General features: G+C 37.5%; 1 protein-coding gene across 1 annotated transcript in view; it reads right to left on the bottom strand.

The window, feature by feature from the left end:
- Positions 1-18321, bottom strand: part of RCAN2 (regulator of calcineurin 2) — a gene marked incomplete at both ends in the record, with an annotated part of 80981 nt that overhangs the window by 36786 nt on the left and 25874 nt on the right. The window lies entirely within an intron of this gene.

Genomic DNA, 18321 nt, shown 5'->3' with positions numbered 1-18321 from the left:
AAGACTGACATAAGCTAAATCTATTTTTTCAACCCTTTTATCTCTAGGCAGCACAGTGGATCAAATTGAACATGATTATGTGCTAAATCTGAACTCGGACTAAATCAATTCAAGCAGCGTTCACTGGCAACTGAGTCATAGCTGTTGTTTCAGCTGAGTGCTTATGTTGGCAAAAAAGATCGCCTGACACTGAAAGCTCCACTCTGAGTGTAAATTAACCCAGCCTTTAAAGCCACTAAGCCACTAAGGGTAACGTTCGTTACTTTATTATACTTTAAAACCTACAGCAGAGCACTAATGAAAGGGGGAAAAAAAAAAAAAAAACAAACAAACCAACAACCCCCTCAGCATTCTGCTTTTAATAGCTCCAAGTCTTCTTTTTTTAATAAAGTACGCTATATAACCCCACACATGAGATTAGAGAACATCTACTCCTATCATCAGGAGAGATCAACGTACTGCAAATTTGATCCCAGTACTTAGACGTACAAGTTGCAGTATGACTAATTGACAGGAAGATCAGAGGCATGTCTGTGTGCGATTTGGAAGTCAATACCCCTTCAAAGAACAGAACACGAAAATTTCCCTTGAAATTAGGACTTCACTCTAGGCATCCGTTATACCATCTGTCCTTGGGGTTACTCCTTCACAAATGTAACAGTATTCACCTGAAAGAAACAGATTTAAGTAAAGTGAAGAAGTTTTACACCCGCTGACTTAGTGGGCTGTTTATATTTTGCAAGTTTATTTTTTAATGATAGACATAAAATATCTACAAATTTGGGACTCAAAAAAGTTGAGTCTTTGACTCAACAAAGTTGATCTTTATCCCAGACTTGCACTATTATTCTTCCTCTAATGTTTCATTCTTGTGATCCATAAATTACTTTTAATTGTTGCAAGCCTAGAGATAACATTTATGGGTAAATCAGATTAACAGGCAGAATTAATATATTTAAGTGTTGATATAAACCTAGCATCAGCACATAGTTCAATGTAAGAGACTGTTCTGCCTACTCCACTTCCATTGACAGATACTGCAGCTTGCACCACATTGTGATGCTGCTGCACATAGTTTGCTACTGATATTTAAACTGGGTTGTCTAAAACTATCTCAGACATGTATGCTGAACCATGGTCAGTTTGGGCTTCAGACTACCGTACCCTTAATGAAATTAAAAATGAAGACACCTGGGAAATATATATCAAATTATTTCCACCAAAGCTGTGCATTCAGATACCTACCAGTAGAAGCACCATCGGATTAGACTCAAGCCACCCAGCTTCCTGTCTTACTCTTTTCACCAGCACTGTAAATTTGGTGAGCACAGGGAATTCCAGATCAGCCGATGGCAGAACATCCCCTGCGAGCTGGCAGTAAGGTTAGTTGCCAATACAGAAAAGCTGCGATCTCTTATACCAAGATCCAGAACAAGGACAGAAACATATCCCAGCGCTAAAGACTTTATAAACCAGGGCTACACCCAACAACAGAAACAGATGGGGGAGTACAAGGCAACAAATGAATCAATATGTTTTATAATGATAATCAATTGTTTTATACACGAGTCACTTAATCACTGTCAAGTTTTTGCATAAACCATAGGAAAAGACTTTTTAGAAAGAATTTGAAGTTAACGTTTTTGTGCATGTTTAGAGGAACTTTTATTCATATATTTGAATATCATATATATGCGATATAGAAAAAAGCCATAAAGATGCCTGATTGAGGTTCTAAGCAAGCAGCAATGGAAAAATCATGTCATCAGAAAACTGAGAAGTTAGTAAGTGGTTATCAAAGAGCTGGAAGGAAACATTGAAAGAAAAGACGAGTCATGTATATCTGAGCCTAATGAAACTTTCAGCAGCGTGGACGAACAGGTCAAAAAACCCATAACAAACATTTGAAAAAGGAAAAGATCAAGAATTAGATGATGCTGATCCCTAAGGCCTAGGAAGGCATCTGAAGTGAAAGTGATGCCTGGCCTGAGCGTGGTTTCATAGCAGTGACAGAAAAAAGATCTTACAGTACAGAACTACACTGGGTAGTTCCATAATAATTTATTTCCTTTTTTCATTTTTAAAACTGTCACCTATCAAATTCAATAGCCCATTTCCTTAAATAATCTTATGAAAACTGGTACATGGTGTGCGAACTGACCTGTTCCACTTCATGATTATTCTTGCACTTCTACTATTCATCTTCTTTCAAAACAGAATCATTGCAATTTTTCTACTCTATCTGAGTAAGGAAACCTTACTGAGATCACGATTACTTTCATTTCTTGTTTCTTCTTGCCTTCTTATGCCTAAGCATAACCTATATTTTCCCCTTAAAAACCACTCTAGCTCGTTACAGTATTTTAGTGAGCTCTAAACCAACAATCTAGTTGGTTTTGCTTCTCGAAAACAAGCGTTACCTGACAGAAGAACTCTACAGAGCGTTTGAGTACTTCAACTTCCATCTTTCAATATACGTCATATTCTGTTTGTTACTACTCGCTTCTCATTTGAAATCAAGACACAATCCTACGTGAGATTTTTTTCAGGGCAATCTACAATTCCTTATAGTCTCATCTAATATTAATAAAAAAAATTTATTATCGGATAATTTAAAATTGATTAATATTGATTGCTTTCTCCAGATCAGGAGACTTGTTTTTCAATCAAATTTAAAGAAAGATTCTTTCAATTTCTTTCAAAAAAATTCTTAACTCTGGTTCTAAATGGTCTTGCTAAATTCAATTCAGCAAACTCCCAAGAAAAAATAAAGCGTATTTCATGCATATTTTAAAGTATCATATTTAATAAACACAAATTGACATAGACACATAATGCACTTCAGCATACTCGAAGAACCCGCTCTTTCAGTAGGTTCTCCAGATCACAAATCACAGCGTTTGTACTAACATGTGATCAGGAAAGCCATGCTTTTGTTGGCAGGTGCCAAGCCAGAGGATTTGTGGATCACATATACACCCTAAAGCTCCACATCAAAGGCTAGGCAATATATGGAATATCAATGACCAATACAAGCAGATTTTTTTTTTTCAAGTGAAACAGTTGGTGCTGAGGACCTGAAATGAACAGTATACCTATTTCAAGAGGGATTATTTTAGGCTAGGACTAGCATGCCCTGTGGACCAGTACCCAGCAGCAACACAGTAGAAGCAGTCCTGAAGGCATCCTCTGTATAGGTTCATCTGAAAGGAATCCACATGCAGAGTGCTCTGCAATGTGAGCCAAAGTGCAGAAGGTGGAAGACCATTCCAGAAGAAAATGGCCTGAACTAGAATGCTAATGTAAGTGCATCCAAAAGCATATAGCTCTATTGCCATCTCCTACCAACTTTACATTGGGCTTAAGGCCACGACCACCAATTCTGAGAATGGAGAGAAAGTAGAGAGTTTTTAACAGTCATTCAGAAGTTTCTCAATTTGTCCAGAGCAACAATTGTGCATAGAATTAAACGAGCACTATTCACTATGTTTGAATATTTCAGGGGAGTGAATTTAAGAGCAACTGAGACCCACTTGTACATCTAGGCTGAATATGGAAATACCAAGTTTTTGCAGTTACATGTATAGCCATCAACTAGGTTCTAAAACTCAGAATAACATTGATTAAACATAAGTCCGGGTGATATTGTTACAAGAACAAACATAGTTCCATAGCATAACTAGACCCTCTGATGATTAACACTTGATGATCAAGTCTTATACATGAATCAGCAACCCCCTTCAAAAAGACGAAAAGTTTCAAAAATCAGAAGGAAAAATAAGTCATATTGTTCAAGCCAGGGACACTTGCATTTTGGATTTGTACAGTGCCTGGGATAACGCAGTCCTACTCTACAACCTTTACTCCTGCGCGTGGAGGTTTTGTTTTTCTACAGTGCTACCAGAGTTATAGCTATGTCTCAGCTGGATGCATATAAATAGTACCACAGATTTAAGACTTTTCAAGTTCAACTGTCAAGTCGTTAAAACAACTTGTGTGAAATCTTGACCCTCCTTTTGCAAGCACTACTACTGATTTAGCCTTAGGGAAACTTCACTATATCTAGACCTCACAGTAACATCAGCCACATTGTAACCAAAAATACCAGCTAAATTCAGAAGCAAGTGTGACATTTTTTGCTCACTGGATGAAGCTTGTGCTCATTATTACTAAGAATAGAAGGAATATTTCTGTAGCAGCTCTGCTTGCAGGTGCAAATCATATTAAGGCGTTATACAAATCCAGAACAAAAAAAAAGAAACCCTACATCAATAACCCTTTGGTGCTTGAATAAAACACTGTAAAGAGACTAACATTATGTCTCACTCAAGTGTTTTTAATGATGTGCATCTTTATTGATCTCGTTCAACCTACAACACGAGTCAAAAGTATTTAAACCAAGCTCCCTTACATACCTATTGCCAGGAACATACGTTTACAAATATAATCCTATTTTTCAACCGAATTATAAAAGATAAAGACTTTCAAAAACCCATCAAAATTTAGTAACGTAACAGACAGCCCTGAAAAAAAGCCCAGATAAAAGACTTTTCTTCCAGTTTCTCTGTCTGCAGCAGCAGATAAGAAAGGCCAACCAGATACATTCTTCAGGAACAAAGTTAGCTCTTTCAAAGAGGTCTTTCATAAAGATTTTATAAGACAGTGGAATACTGAAGACTGAGTAGGGTTCAGCTCAGCCATAGAAGGAAAAAGAAAGTGCATAATTATGTTTTTTTTTTCTTACGACAGTGATCATTGACTCATGCTAAAGTAGATTACCCCCCAAAAGGATGGAAGTAACACATAAATCCAGCCAAAGGAACACTGGCAACACGTCAGACCAGAGCAATCTGGGCCATGAACTGGGAACTGAGGGGAGGAGTTATCCTTTTCTCTAGCTATGCTGCAATTTGCACTCTGTATATATTGAAGGGTGAAAGGCTGACAATTCAGAGAGAGATATCTGAAGTTAAGGGAGATGTGAAAGCAAATGAGATAAAACACATTACTGGATACTATGAGCTAGCATCACCGTGCTACATGAATTCACCGTTACCTGGAAATATTACTCCCACTCTTAATTCCCAAACAGAACAGCCATTAAATATTACTCTGTTAAAGTTATGCCCCTTTTGACAACATTGTAAGGGTTTTAAATCTTGATGTAATACATGAAAAAAACTGAGATTCCATTAACATCCATTAGGAAACTTCTCCAAGAACAGAGACAACAGTGAAACGAGCGTGTTAAGCCAGAGAAAGCCTATCTGCACCAACTGATTCTTTCTTAGGTGCCAAATTACTATCAAAACTCCATGAATTTTCCGAGGCTATGGAACACAACAATATCAAAGATAGAAAACAGAGCATCTAGAGCATTTTTGAACCTCCCAAAGATGATAACTAGATGAATTATACATCAAATAAAATATCTTTTAGACAGAAAATTTAACTAGCATTTACAATAAATAAGAAACGACGAACTATCCAACAGCTACAAACCCTCTGATTTTTCCAAGGTGAGTTTGACCCCCAAGCTAAAGTTTCTACAACTTCTAAATTGGCAACAAATGTGGCAAAAAAGGACTCCGATTCACCCCTTCTCATAACAAATAATCATTCCTATGATTTGAGAATTTTTAAAGACACAGAATTTTAGCCAGAGAAAAAAGAAAAAGTATGTTTAATTAAACTTAGAATAACCCTAAATCAGTAAGTTCCTCATACGTGCAGAAACTCTAGAGTTTGGAAAATCCCTAGCTGAACCATGCCATAACTGGCCTTGATTTTTGGAAAGGCAACTTTTCTGTATTATAAGTGATATTTTGCTTTTCTGTAGGTAATAACTTCCTGTTATTCATACTTATAGATCTCAGAATCTGAGGGTCCAAGAGTCAGAAAATAAAACAATTCATAAACATTATGAAGGCTTTCACCTTCCTTTATTAAAGATCATATCAAGCAACTCAAAGACCCACATATGTTAATGTGAGAATACTTCGGTGACTGCATAAACGACTATGTCATTCAGCCAACATCATTTTGCTGTCTCATTTAGCTACATACAAGTTTCAACTCTGAGTCAGAATTGCTGAATTACTTTTAACGTGGGAGTACCATTCATAGTCCTTAGCTTCCAAGTATATGTGGGGAGGTGTGAGGGGGTGGAAATCAGTGCATGCGTCTTCTGTCTACTGGAAATGGTTACAAATCCTTCTCTGTGCCAGATCTATGCAGGATAAGAAGAACTGTTACAGTTCTAAACTACAGAACCCTCTCTCTCATAAAATGAGCTCCTGCAGTTCAGAAGTCAGGACATTCTTGATTCATTTGGTGAACAGATGACCACCCACAGAATACATAACACACCCATGAATCCCTCATAACAGAAGAAGATCATAACCCTGCAGTGTAAGCTAAATTTATTTGCAGTCTATCTACACAGTATTATAGATAAATTGCATGGGTTTCAGTTTTAAATTAAGAGAACTAAACATAGAACTCCACATCCTGGTATATACACTTCCATTACTGGCAACAGATTGCTTCAGCATGGATAGCTAGTGCAATGTGAGATGCCTTAGGGTGGATATGCAAGAGACACACATGAAAAATGTGAGAAAGGACCTCTGGAAGACCCTTCCCTTCTGAACCATCAGCCAGAGGCCCTGAGAGATCCTTTAAGATATTCAAATTAGCACTGAGCACCTGTATTTGGGCAATTGAATGCTTCTTGTTTAATACACTCAATGGACTCCGGAGTGGGATTTTGCTGACCAGGCACTTGATGTGTAGTTTCGGATGGGTTGAATTACTCTGTAACCTCCACTGGTTGCTAACTAGATTTCCAGCAACTACAACAGAAACTTAAACATACAGTGCATATGTACATATGTATAAGCTGACATTTAAATTTAAGTGTTGATCTGGAACCAAGTCCTACACATAATGTTACCACTGTGCCTCAATTTCTCCAACAGCAAGACAGGAATGGTAATACTTACCTACTGTGTAGATGTATGGCAATGTGAATAAGCATGTGTAAAACAGATTTCCCAGGCAATTTCTGATTGATAGATTCTTATGTTCTCTTTTATTTTATGAAAGACTGAGAAACAGGTCATACACTTACACATATTTACTCTTACAGTACCTAAAAACAGAATTAAAACTAGGTCATACATAGATTCTGTAAGAGACCACCACACACACAGGATGTCAAGCCAATGCTCTGAGAGCTGCAAGAAACTCCAAAACCTCAGGCACCTTCTCAGGTCACACTGGGAAGATGGAGGTGCTCATAGGCTGGCACAGGAGGAAGACGCTGAAGAGATGGATTCAATTCTTCACAGAACTACCTTTGTGACCTTGGACAAAGAACACACAGGAACAGATATTCCGAAGGGCTCAGAGCCCTTATGTTTTATTTGGATTTTAAGTATAAGCTGGGCAGGACAAGTACTCTCCATTACTAGACATTATTTAATGGATGATGCCGGTTGTGATAGGCCTGTAATACTCCTGCCTAAAAATGTGATTTACGGTTATTCATGGACTCTGTTAACAGTTTCAAAATGCATTTTTAAGTCATTTCCATTTACCCTTAACTTGTCTCAGACTAGCAAGGGTATTTAACATGCCTGTATGTTTTCCTTGTCATTTGAGGCGTTCATCACAGCAAAATGCCCTTGAAAGAAGAGCCTGGAATACCAATGCTCATGGCTGCGAGAGAGACCAACCTTATCTCTCAACTGCAGCTCTGCACAGGACACGCAGGTGAGAGATTTAATAGCTGTGCTGAGAGAAAGCAGTGCTTACTGCCAAGCCAGCAAAAGCAGTCCAGTTCAAAGGGAAAAAAAAAAAAAAAGTAAACTGTCAAACAGCATGCAGTCAGACAGCAAATAATGAAGCAATGAATAATAGATTTCTTACGTAAATGCTATTTTATGCTGATATTATAAAATGCCTATTTATTTTGCTGCAACACTTTAAACCAGATAGTCTCTTCTGTTAATCCCTTGATCCAGCTGCAGACAAAAAAAAGTGTTGATACTTAAAATTTACTGTACACAAATATCCATTCTTGTTTTCATTACAGACAGAAGACAGTGTTTTCCATTTTGATAAATTCTCTCCTATTATATTTCTATTTATGTTCAAAGGACAGATGGAGATTAGATAATATGGGACCCAGAAGTCGGATATAAAGCTTCTCCAGTGGCTCTGAAGTGAAATTTGAAATCTGTAAAGGAAGTTGTGGGTTTTTTTTGCCCTACAGCATATAACTGATGATCAGAAGAAAAAAAAAATCTGAGTAATTCTAAAATATTAGTGAACTTATAATGTATTTATAAGATGTTTTTATCCGAGTCCCTCCCCACAAGTCTGATTCCATGATTTCACAAACAGAAGAAAGAGACGATCGCCCATTTAAGAGCCTGTATCTTATGTGAAGATAGAAAAGATCAGATTTAGTTTCCCTCTTTTCCTCTCCCTAAAGAACAGACTTATTTTCCCAACTAGAACTTGATAAATAGTCTTCCATTAACCCAGCCCAGGAAACGACCAGAACCAGTTTTCCATTATTCCGCTTTGCACTCTCAGTTTACTCAATTTTTCAGTAGTTTTTATGAAGTGTGATACAGCTCTAAACAGATCTTAATAAAAATAGAATTAAAAAAAAAAATTAAACCCCAGCTAGTTCCCATACAGTCACCTCACACATGAAGTATCAGTACAGTGGTTTCAGAGGACACGCATTTAATACAGTTCTAAATCATTTAGTCATTCTATATGTTGGTTCACTCTCTAATAAAAGGGCATTACAATGCATTGTCAATATTAAATTGACAGTAGTTAAATAGCAGATACATTAAAAAAATACGAGTTACAGAAAATTGATCTTATTTCAAAGCAACTTAGCTATATTTAAACAATCAGCTTCCCTCTGAAACATGGAGCTGCGAACAATGAACCCAACTGTTATGCTATTATACAAACCAAAACATTCTCTAGTACAAGAACATTTCCATACAAAAATTCTACCTCATTCTAGTTTTGAGAGTCTTCAAGAAAAAAACCCTACAGCATTCCTGGGTCGAGTCATGCAGATCCCTGGTAAATCTCGTCTGTGCTACATATTCTGATCAAATTAGAGCTACCACTAAAAGCCTAATATAGAGAAATTCTCTATGTCTACCAGTGTAGATTTTTCCCACCTTTGAACAATGGTATCAGCCATACTTGTAGTTGAAGCAGCAGTTCTGCAGGTGCCATACAAAGTCTATGGTAGATGCTGTCCTGGTTTGAGCAGGGAAAACTGCCCTTTTAGAAGACTCTAGTGTCTGAATTTGTGAAATATTTACTTTATAGCCAGCTATGGTATGTGGGTTTCAAGGTCTCAGGTTTTTTTGAGTTAACCAGGTGCAGGGATGAGGAGGAACAAGACCCAAGCACTTGACCCAAGCTGGCCAACAGGATTATTTCATACCATCAACGTCACATTCAATATAAATTAGAAAGTTTGCTGAGGAGTTTCTCTCTCTCCCTTGGTGGCTGCCATCCTGAGAACTTCTTGCCAGACCCCTGAGCCCTTCCTTTCCTCCCGAAGCCATAGCGCTCAGTGTCTGACATTTGCTATCCCCTGCTGGGAGTGCACAGCTTCCCACTGTTAGAATTGGCTGAGTATAATCCTTGTATAGTTTATGTTGGTATCGGGATCAATATTGTTTCTTTAGTGCTATCAATGTTAATTATCCAGCCTTATTATATTAAATCTGTTTATATTTCAACCCCTAGCTTTCCTTGTTTTTCCCAGATTCCTCTTGCCGGGTGGGGAGGGGTCATCGGGCGATAGAATAATTGTGTAAACAACAATAAATTATTGTGGGTTTCTAACAGATGCAAACTATCAGTTAAGACAAGACCTCAGGCATACGTGTTATTCCTCACCACCTTACTTTGTAAAACCATATATAAAAGCCTAGACAACAAGGACTTTTCAAGACGTTTTTTGTTTGGTTGTTTTTTGTTTGTGTTTTTTTTTTTGTTTTGTTTTTGTTTTGTTTTGTTTTTTTCCAAAGGCCAGAGAGGGAGAACCCAGATATTGGGTCCAACTAGAGCAGTTCAGCTGTTACTTTAGCTTTTGGGTTTTGTTTGTTTCAGCTTTTATCATTTAAGTAACTTGATTTTAATCAGGAGTCCCTGTAAATACTCGAAAAAACAGAAACAAATGTTTCTATGAAGTTCTGCAAAGTTTCTTGTTTTCTTGGAAACAAGACACTTTCTCAGCCTCAGATTTTTATTTATTTGTTTTATAGCTTCTTATGGTCTTCTGGTTGCTATACATCTAGGCAAACCCAGCTTGTGAACTTGTTTGACTTTGGGAAAGTGCCGGTTAATTCTTTGAAGATTTCGGATTCAGTGGCTACATACAATTTGGACCTAGGACTGATTCCTAAACTGTACTTGCAGTTACTCCAGTAAACTAAGTCTGTTAGGAGCAGTCCAAGCTTAGTTTTGAGACCAACTAGCACACAGCAGTCCACATCTGCGCTGGTACTGTTGGCCTGTAAAAGAAGATATCTATCTTCAGCCTGCCCACGGGGAAGATCTCAACTGCTGTGGAGCTCTACCCACCCCCAGGAACTGCTGGGAGAAAAGACTACTTAGCACAGCTAGATTCAGGTCCGTCTAACAATTTACTAGCCACGTTTACATAGACAAGCATGCTTGAACTTACTGTTGTAGATGCCATTTTTAAGATTTCTTAGTTGCCCCCCACTCCCAGACAGACTTTAATAGTCAAAGATAGTTTGTAGAGCCCAATGGACCTGTTTTATCATCAATTTAAAAAAAAAAAATAAAACACAACAAACCTATGTTAAAACATTTTCATTGCAAAGGTGAAAAAAAAAAATTGCTAGATCTCAGAAAACACTAAGTAAAAATTCCACAGTCATAACTTCAATCCCAAAGCAACTGCCTTTGACTGCTGCACGTCAAAACACAAAGATGCAGGCCCATTAATCTGATGTGGAGGTGTTCTCTAGAGCACAGTCCATCTCTAAATTTGTCCAAGCTAGATTTAAACATCCAAATGAGGAGTCTCCCTTTAACAGAGTCTGTAGTTAAAATTATCTGTTAGGACGATATGAATTTACCTGCTACTCAATTCTGCATTTATAATCATGACCGCTTACGCCCCACTTATTTTCCACTCTGAATTTTGCTCACCTTATCACAGCTTATTTCACCTCATCATCAAGCAATGCATATTTAATTATATTTCTTCACAAGTAAGCTCTTCAAGTTATCTGAGAATATTTATTGATGATTTAACTTTAATTTGCTAATTATTTTTGTAATCTGTTACCAAGAATTCAAGGTAATATTCTGTTCTACTTATGTGAATCAATTCATAGAGCAGTTACTGATACAACTCTAATACAGACTCTACAGCTTTCCTTTATACAGGGTATTGAAAGTTTATCACATAGCTATAGATCACTTAATTTTCTTTTTAGTCAGTTAAATTAGAACAATGCGAATAAGCTACAAAGAGGGAGAATGCCAGAACTGAAACATTCAAAAACAAACAAAAAAATAAAATCAAACCATTAAGCGTTAATCCAGCTTCAATTTTCATATCATGTACAGGATCCCAGCTGAAGGAGGGAAAAAAAGTCTCACTAAAAGAAAACACTCCTGTCTGCCCTATGCCCTTCGATGCAAGGTGCTCCATACTGACGTTTACCATAAAATATGAACTTGACATTATATTAGTTTGGAGGTCACTATTTGTTTCACAGCTTTCTTCTGTAAACGAATCTTTCTTTGCAGCATAAAGCAAGCTGGGCTTCCTGTAAAACAGCAGTTGTTTGCTCATTGTTGAAAAGACAAAAAATACAAGTATTAATTTGTAATTTAATATGCAACTCTAAAACAGTATCTATAAATTTTAGCTATAAACTGAGTTTTTACAGTCAGAACTTCATTCTCACCCTTCCAACTTAAGATGGACAAGAAAAATTCTACTTCAGTTCACTTGAGATATCACCAATTGCATTACAATTTCCTCAGACCACAGAGATAAAATTAGGCTCAAATATTACAACACATAGCAAGAGGCACACTCTCAAAGGAGTACTTGGAACTACGTCATTTTATTTCACAGCACCGCTTTTGTCAACCTGAATAAGAAATTCATGCTCCAAAATGCCCATAACCGAAGAAGGTCACAACTCTTTAACTTTTAAAAGACTGCTAAAATGTATTCTAACATTGGATGATATCAAATGATAGCAACCAGTTCTCATGAAAAGGATATGCTCTGCAGCTAACACAGATTTATTTCCACTCTAAATTACTAAGTGTATCTCAAGCTTGTTTATGTTTCTATGACAGAAGGAAGTAATTGAAGACAGTCACAAGCCAAGAAACGTTCCTTGAAGATAACTGAATTAGAATGTGAACAAAAAATAATTTCTTATCTTTTGGACAGAGCAATCGAAAGAGTTATATATTTCCTGTTCTGTCAATGTTCTCTTAGCATTTTAAAATGTTATTGTAATGTCTGGTTACTATTTACAAAATATTTTACATACACAAAAGAATGCAACCAAATTTTTGAAGGCACATGTACCAAACCATATACAGTAAGCAGATTTTAAAAAAGAACAAATTCCCCAGCAAATTAATTCCTGTATCAGGTTGCAGACTGCTGCAGGACAGAGGTCTACCCCATATTAGACTGTCCTAAGAGAAGGCCACTGAAGTCTTCAAGGCATCACATTCAGAGTAGTGATGGCCATAGTATAAAAAATTTGCACATAAAAGATTAAAAGAGCATCTTGCTAACCACTGAAAGACACTCCTGGCTATAAGCCAGGAAGCACAGTGGTCATGAAACAGGGGCACGGTACAGTCACAGTCTTGCACCAATCCCATGAACCAACAGGGACTAAAAGACATTCATTCATAAAGATACATATGCTGACATCCATAAAGATGGTCCCAAACTTGCTGCCTTGTTTCTGTAAAGATACAAAAGAGAAGGTGGATGACAGACAGAAAAGTTTCTATATTAAGATCCGCTTATATGTGGGGCTAGCTACGAAACTCTAAAATAACTGTTCACAAGCTACTAAATATCATAGAATCTTCAACTAGATCAGGTTGCTCAGAGCCCCCTCCAACCACACCTGGAATTTTTCCAGGGATGGGGCAAATACCTCACAGTATTTTGATAACACATAGATAACAAAAGTGATTCTCGAAGGCAGAGTACGTATCAAGTAAAAACTCATGACACACAGAATCTTCAAGGCATTGACAGTTTTGGATTTGTGTGGTTTTTTTTTTTTTTTTTAAAAAGCCAACTTAAGATCTAGAAAAGTTATTTAAATTTTCATGTCCCACATCTTTGACTTTTCCTCTAATGCCTTAGAACCATTCCTTAGTTATGAAAATGGCTGTATTTTAATTTGCTAAATAAATTCCTCAGTTTATTAAGATAAACATGAATAATTCCTTTTACTTATCTATTTATTACTATACAAATTTCTGGAAGTAAAACATTTATGCAAGCTTAATGTACAGAATCAAAAGTAGTTCCTTCTGCTCCTAAAATGTAGAAGGGATAACAAGTTAAGAACTAGTTTAGCACTACTTCTAGAGTAAAAGCTGAGCAAAGAAATAATATTTTTTTAAAGAAAAATTTTAAAAGACAGAAAAATCATGAGGAGATATCTTTTCCACTGTTTAAAAATCAGTATCCTCAAACAGCGATTTTGTAATCCACAGAACAATTGCATGCTGCAACTAACACAGAATAATATTTTTCATTTAGTTTATATTTCTGACTATAATTTTTTATATGTAATACTGATGGAGAATTCAGATGTACAGAAATTGCTTTGGCTGGAATTGAAGTATAATTTCCTTTGGTGAACGGGTAGCTAGAGGTGCTGTTATTTTCAACATGAATTTGTTAACTTACAAAACGCTGCAGAAGAGCTTACATAAATAAAAGTGATCTGAAGTCCATGTAGTTTTAAATTCAAATGAAATAGAAACAGATCTCTCACAGAGATTTCAGTTTCCAAATGGGTAGATAACAGAGAAACAAAACCAAGCTCCTTTCTTTCCACTATCTCCGACCTTCTCCATTTATGACTGCAGAGAATCTGCTGCAACCCAGGACACCATTGAAAATGGCTGAACTGGAAAAAGAGACTCCTGTGTCCCCTCCATGTGCTGTTCTTGCAGAGTAAAATTTTCTAACCACTTCATTTGTCTCTTATGTTACTTTTGATATCTCATTATTTGAGTGCTCTCTGTTTTTAGCACGTTATTTACAAATTCGAATAAAAACCATCTGAAAATTTCACCTCAAATCAAAGGCAGGGACTTGGGTCAATCTCAAATTTAATCCATTTGGGGTTGTGTCACCAAATCATAAACCCACATGACTGGACAAGAATAAACACAGCTTTCTTAAATATAGGCAGAAGTATGGTAGGCAAGCACAAGCCCACACAACTCCAAGAGATTTTTTGGAAGAAGTTTTGAAAGAGATCATTGCCATCCATACACTCAAATGCTAAAAAAGACAGCAAAAGTTTAAAGTTATTCTCTTCAGAAAAAGGCCCTTTAATAGATTTTGTCTAGCATGGTTTATTTCAGATAAATAAATGGGGAATCGCATATAATAAATCATCTGATACAGTGCCAGACAGCAAGTTGTTTGTTAATGCAGAGAAGACCAGATTGGTATAGGAACTGCTAAGCGCAGAAGAGGATAGCACTACCTTCAGCACCAACAGAGGAAGTACCAGACCAGTGGCAGGCTATTCATACCACTTCTATTGAAATTGATTATTAACAGTAATTTTATCTGGCATATTAATGACAAGCCATGCAACAGACAGGCACTCACAAAACTGTCAATGGCTTAAAGCCTTCAAAGCACAGGAAGATGGAGATTGGGACTACAAATTTATCACACACCAGCAGCACAGGTAAGGTAACATAACCAGCATTTGGAAAAAGGCAATCCAGTTCCAGGTTTCAGCAGCAGAACGCTTCCACGTAAAGACAGACAAATTATTATGTCACTTCACAACACCTCAGCTCAATACTTAGCATAATTTAAAGAAGAGATAGATAAAAAATGGTAGATAGCAAATGAATACACACTTGTCATTTAATAACAAGCTCCAAGATGTCTGTGGGAATGCTAACAGGACAGCGTGATTGGCATTACTCGTCCTTTGCTTTCCAACAGTAATTTGAAAGATTTTTTAAAGTTAAGTATGGGAGAGAAGTAATGCAGACTAAAGAAGGTGATAAACTTGAAACAGAACTGTAAAACAGTGGCATGAATAGGTAAGTGTATTGGTGCTGGAGAGAGTAAAAAAGAAACCTGAGCACACTCTTATTTCATACCATTTTGCATCATCAGATACATCAGAATCATGCTCACAGTGATTCATAAGGAAGATGCTTAACAGCAATGCTGAATAATGAAATAGCATGGGAGAGTGTGGGAGTCATGAAACTCAAGCACACGATCAGCCCAGCTAAGAGTTTATTATGGCACATACATTCCTTCAGCCACAGAAGCAGGGGGAAAGAATAGTTCTTAAAGCTGAAGTTTGCCGAGCATAGTTAAAATTAGATCGATTGCCTGGGTCTGTCACCTAGAATCAGGGCAAAGATATTGCGACATATTCAGCATAAAAGAACAAAAAAAGACGTCAGAAAAGGAACAGGAGTTTGGTTTCAGTCATTCAAGTTTTTACATTGTCAGCAAAGCACACGTAAGTGTCCATTAAAACAGGCCAGCTGGATTTTAGGAGTCAGATAAGAATTGGGAAGTTGAATCAACTCCAGCTTTTGTGCTGATGACTCAAGTCAGGTGGAAAAAAAGGAACGATCCAAGGCAACTTAAAGAGGATTCCTAGCCAAAGAGACAACGAAGCGCAACGCAACAACAGGTTATTTCTTATCAGTGAATTACGAATACAGTATCAAATCCAAGTCTAACAGGAGCTCACTGATAACCTGAACTTCGTACATACTGGAAGCTATTTTACTCCCAGAGAGCCTGATTTTAATTTGGTTAAAAACTTCAAGAAGTGCCAGTTCAAATACCTCGATTTGTGCAATAAAATGATTCTTATGACTTAAATCAGTACATGCAATTGATCATTTTAAATTAATTGGTCTGCAATGATAAATTTAAGCATGGGCAAACATGAAGCAGAAGTCCGATACTAGCACACCAACACTCCCCAATCTACCAAGAAAATTCTACTTTGCACAGAGCTTTTATAGGCATGCTTTGTAACAACAGTTTTAAGTTGTGACATTTTTATATGGGAAGACAGACAAGTAAGAATCAGGAAATCATTGCAGCTGGAAGGCAGGTCTGAAGGTCATTTAGTCCAACCCCCTGCTCTGTGCAGAGTCAAACTAGAGCAGGTTGCTCAGGGTCATGCCAGTCAGGTTTTGAATGTTTACAAAGATTGAGAGTCCAGTCTCTCTAGGCAAGCTATGCTAGCACTTGACCACCTTCGAATAGAAAACATTTTTATTATAGTGGGTTTTTTTTTAATATTTAAATGAAATTTCCTTTTTTTTCAATTTGTGCCCACAGCTTCTTTTATTTTCACTGAATACAACTGAGAAATCTGACTTCATCTTCTGCACTCCTCCTCTTCAGGTGTTAATACACACTGATAAAATTCCCCTGAGCCTTTTCTTTTCTAGGCTGAAATGTCCCATCTCTCAGCCTCTCCTTATGCAACACTCAAGTCTCTGAATTGCCTTCATGGACCTTTTCTGGACTCTTCCCAGTATGCATCTCTCTCTGGCACTGAGGAGACCAGAACTCTAGTTCTAAAACACAGCACCCAAATGGGAGTGAGCAGAGGGAAAAGATCAATCTGCTGTCACCACTCTACAGAATATGGCCCAGAAAGTCTTTGGCCTTCTTTGCCACCAGGCTGCACTGCTGGCTCATGTTCAACTTGGTGGCCACCAGGACTTCAGGACCATTTCTCATGCACGGGGTTTTTCTTCTCCAGGGGCGAGACTTGGCATTTCCCTTTGCTGAACTTCACATGAGGTTCCTGATGGTCCTTTTCTCAAGCCTGCTGAGGTCCCTCTTAATGGCAGCACACCCATATGGTCTATCAGCCACTCCTCCTAGTTTTACATTATATTCAAACTTGCTGAAGGTACACTTGCTCCCATCATCCATGTCATTAATGAAGATGCTGCCCTAGTAGCAACCCCTGGGGTGCATCACCAATGACTGATCTCCTCCTGGACTTTGTGCTGCTGATCACAACCCTTTGTAGCCCAGCAGCTGAGCCACTTTTCAAACCACTTCACTGTCTACTCATCTAGTACCTACTTCATTAATTTGTGTATGAGGATGTTACATGGGACAGTGTCAAAAGCCTTATTAATGTAAAGATAAACACCTACGGCTCTCCTCTCATCCGAGCTAGTCACTTCATTGCAGACCACTATCAGGTTGGTCAAGCATGAATTCCCACATACTTAACGTTTTACTGTCATTTAAGAAATGAACCAAACCCCATCTTTAACATTTTCTCCCCCATTAGTTGCCTTTCTGTCCCCTCTGCTTTTTATTGTCTTTCCATGTGTGAAGTTCAACTAAGCACACCCTAGCACAATAACTTATTTGCAGATGGCTGTTCAGTAGCTCCACAACCCAGATGTGCACATATCAGAATATAATTCATAGTAATGGGTTATTCAACTTGTGTACTAAAAATGTATTTTTCTTTTAAAATGTTGGAGAGAGTTTACATTACTAAGAATCATGCCAATATGGCCCCAGGCATTCTTTATTATTCTGTTTTAAGTCTCCCCAAGCAGGTGAGAAAAATCTCAACTTCAATATGTTTCACATACACAGGAGTATTTCATGGGTGCATCTACATTTGCATTTAGTTCCGACGAGGATTGTGCTTTTGAAGCAAGTCTCCTGAAAACCCCCACCTACCACACTTTGTTCTACACCAGTGATCAAGCTGAGTGTGCAAATTTGGTTTCTTTGGACAAAATTGAAGTGGAAGAGGCATTCCAGGACCATAGTGAGCATGGTCAGTCCAGAGGGCTTAAACTAGGTTAAAAAGTAGTCTGAAATGCCATATTCCCACACACATAACATACAACCATTTTCCTCTACAGACCCACACCTTCAAGATCTCAGTCCAGAGACAGCTATATTTAGCAGAGGTTATCAAAAAAGAACTTAAGCAGACAGTACTTAGCCACTATCAT

The sequence above is a fragment of the Vanellus vanellus genome (assembly GCF_965231255.1).
Source record: "Vanellus vanellus genome assembly, chromosome: 3".
NCBI lineage: Eukaryota > Metazoa > Chordata > Aves > Charadriiformes > Charadriidae > Vanellus > Vanellus vanellus.
This window is presented reverse-complemented; position numbering and strand designations above follow the sequence as displayed.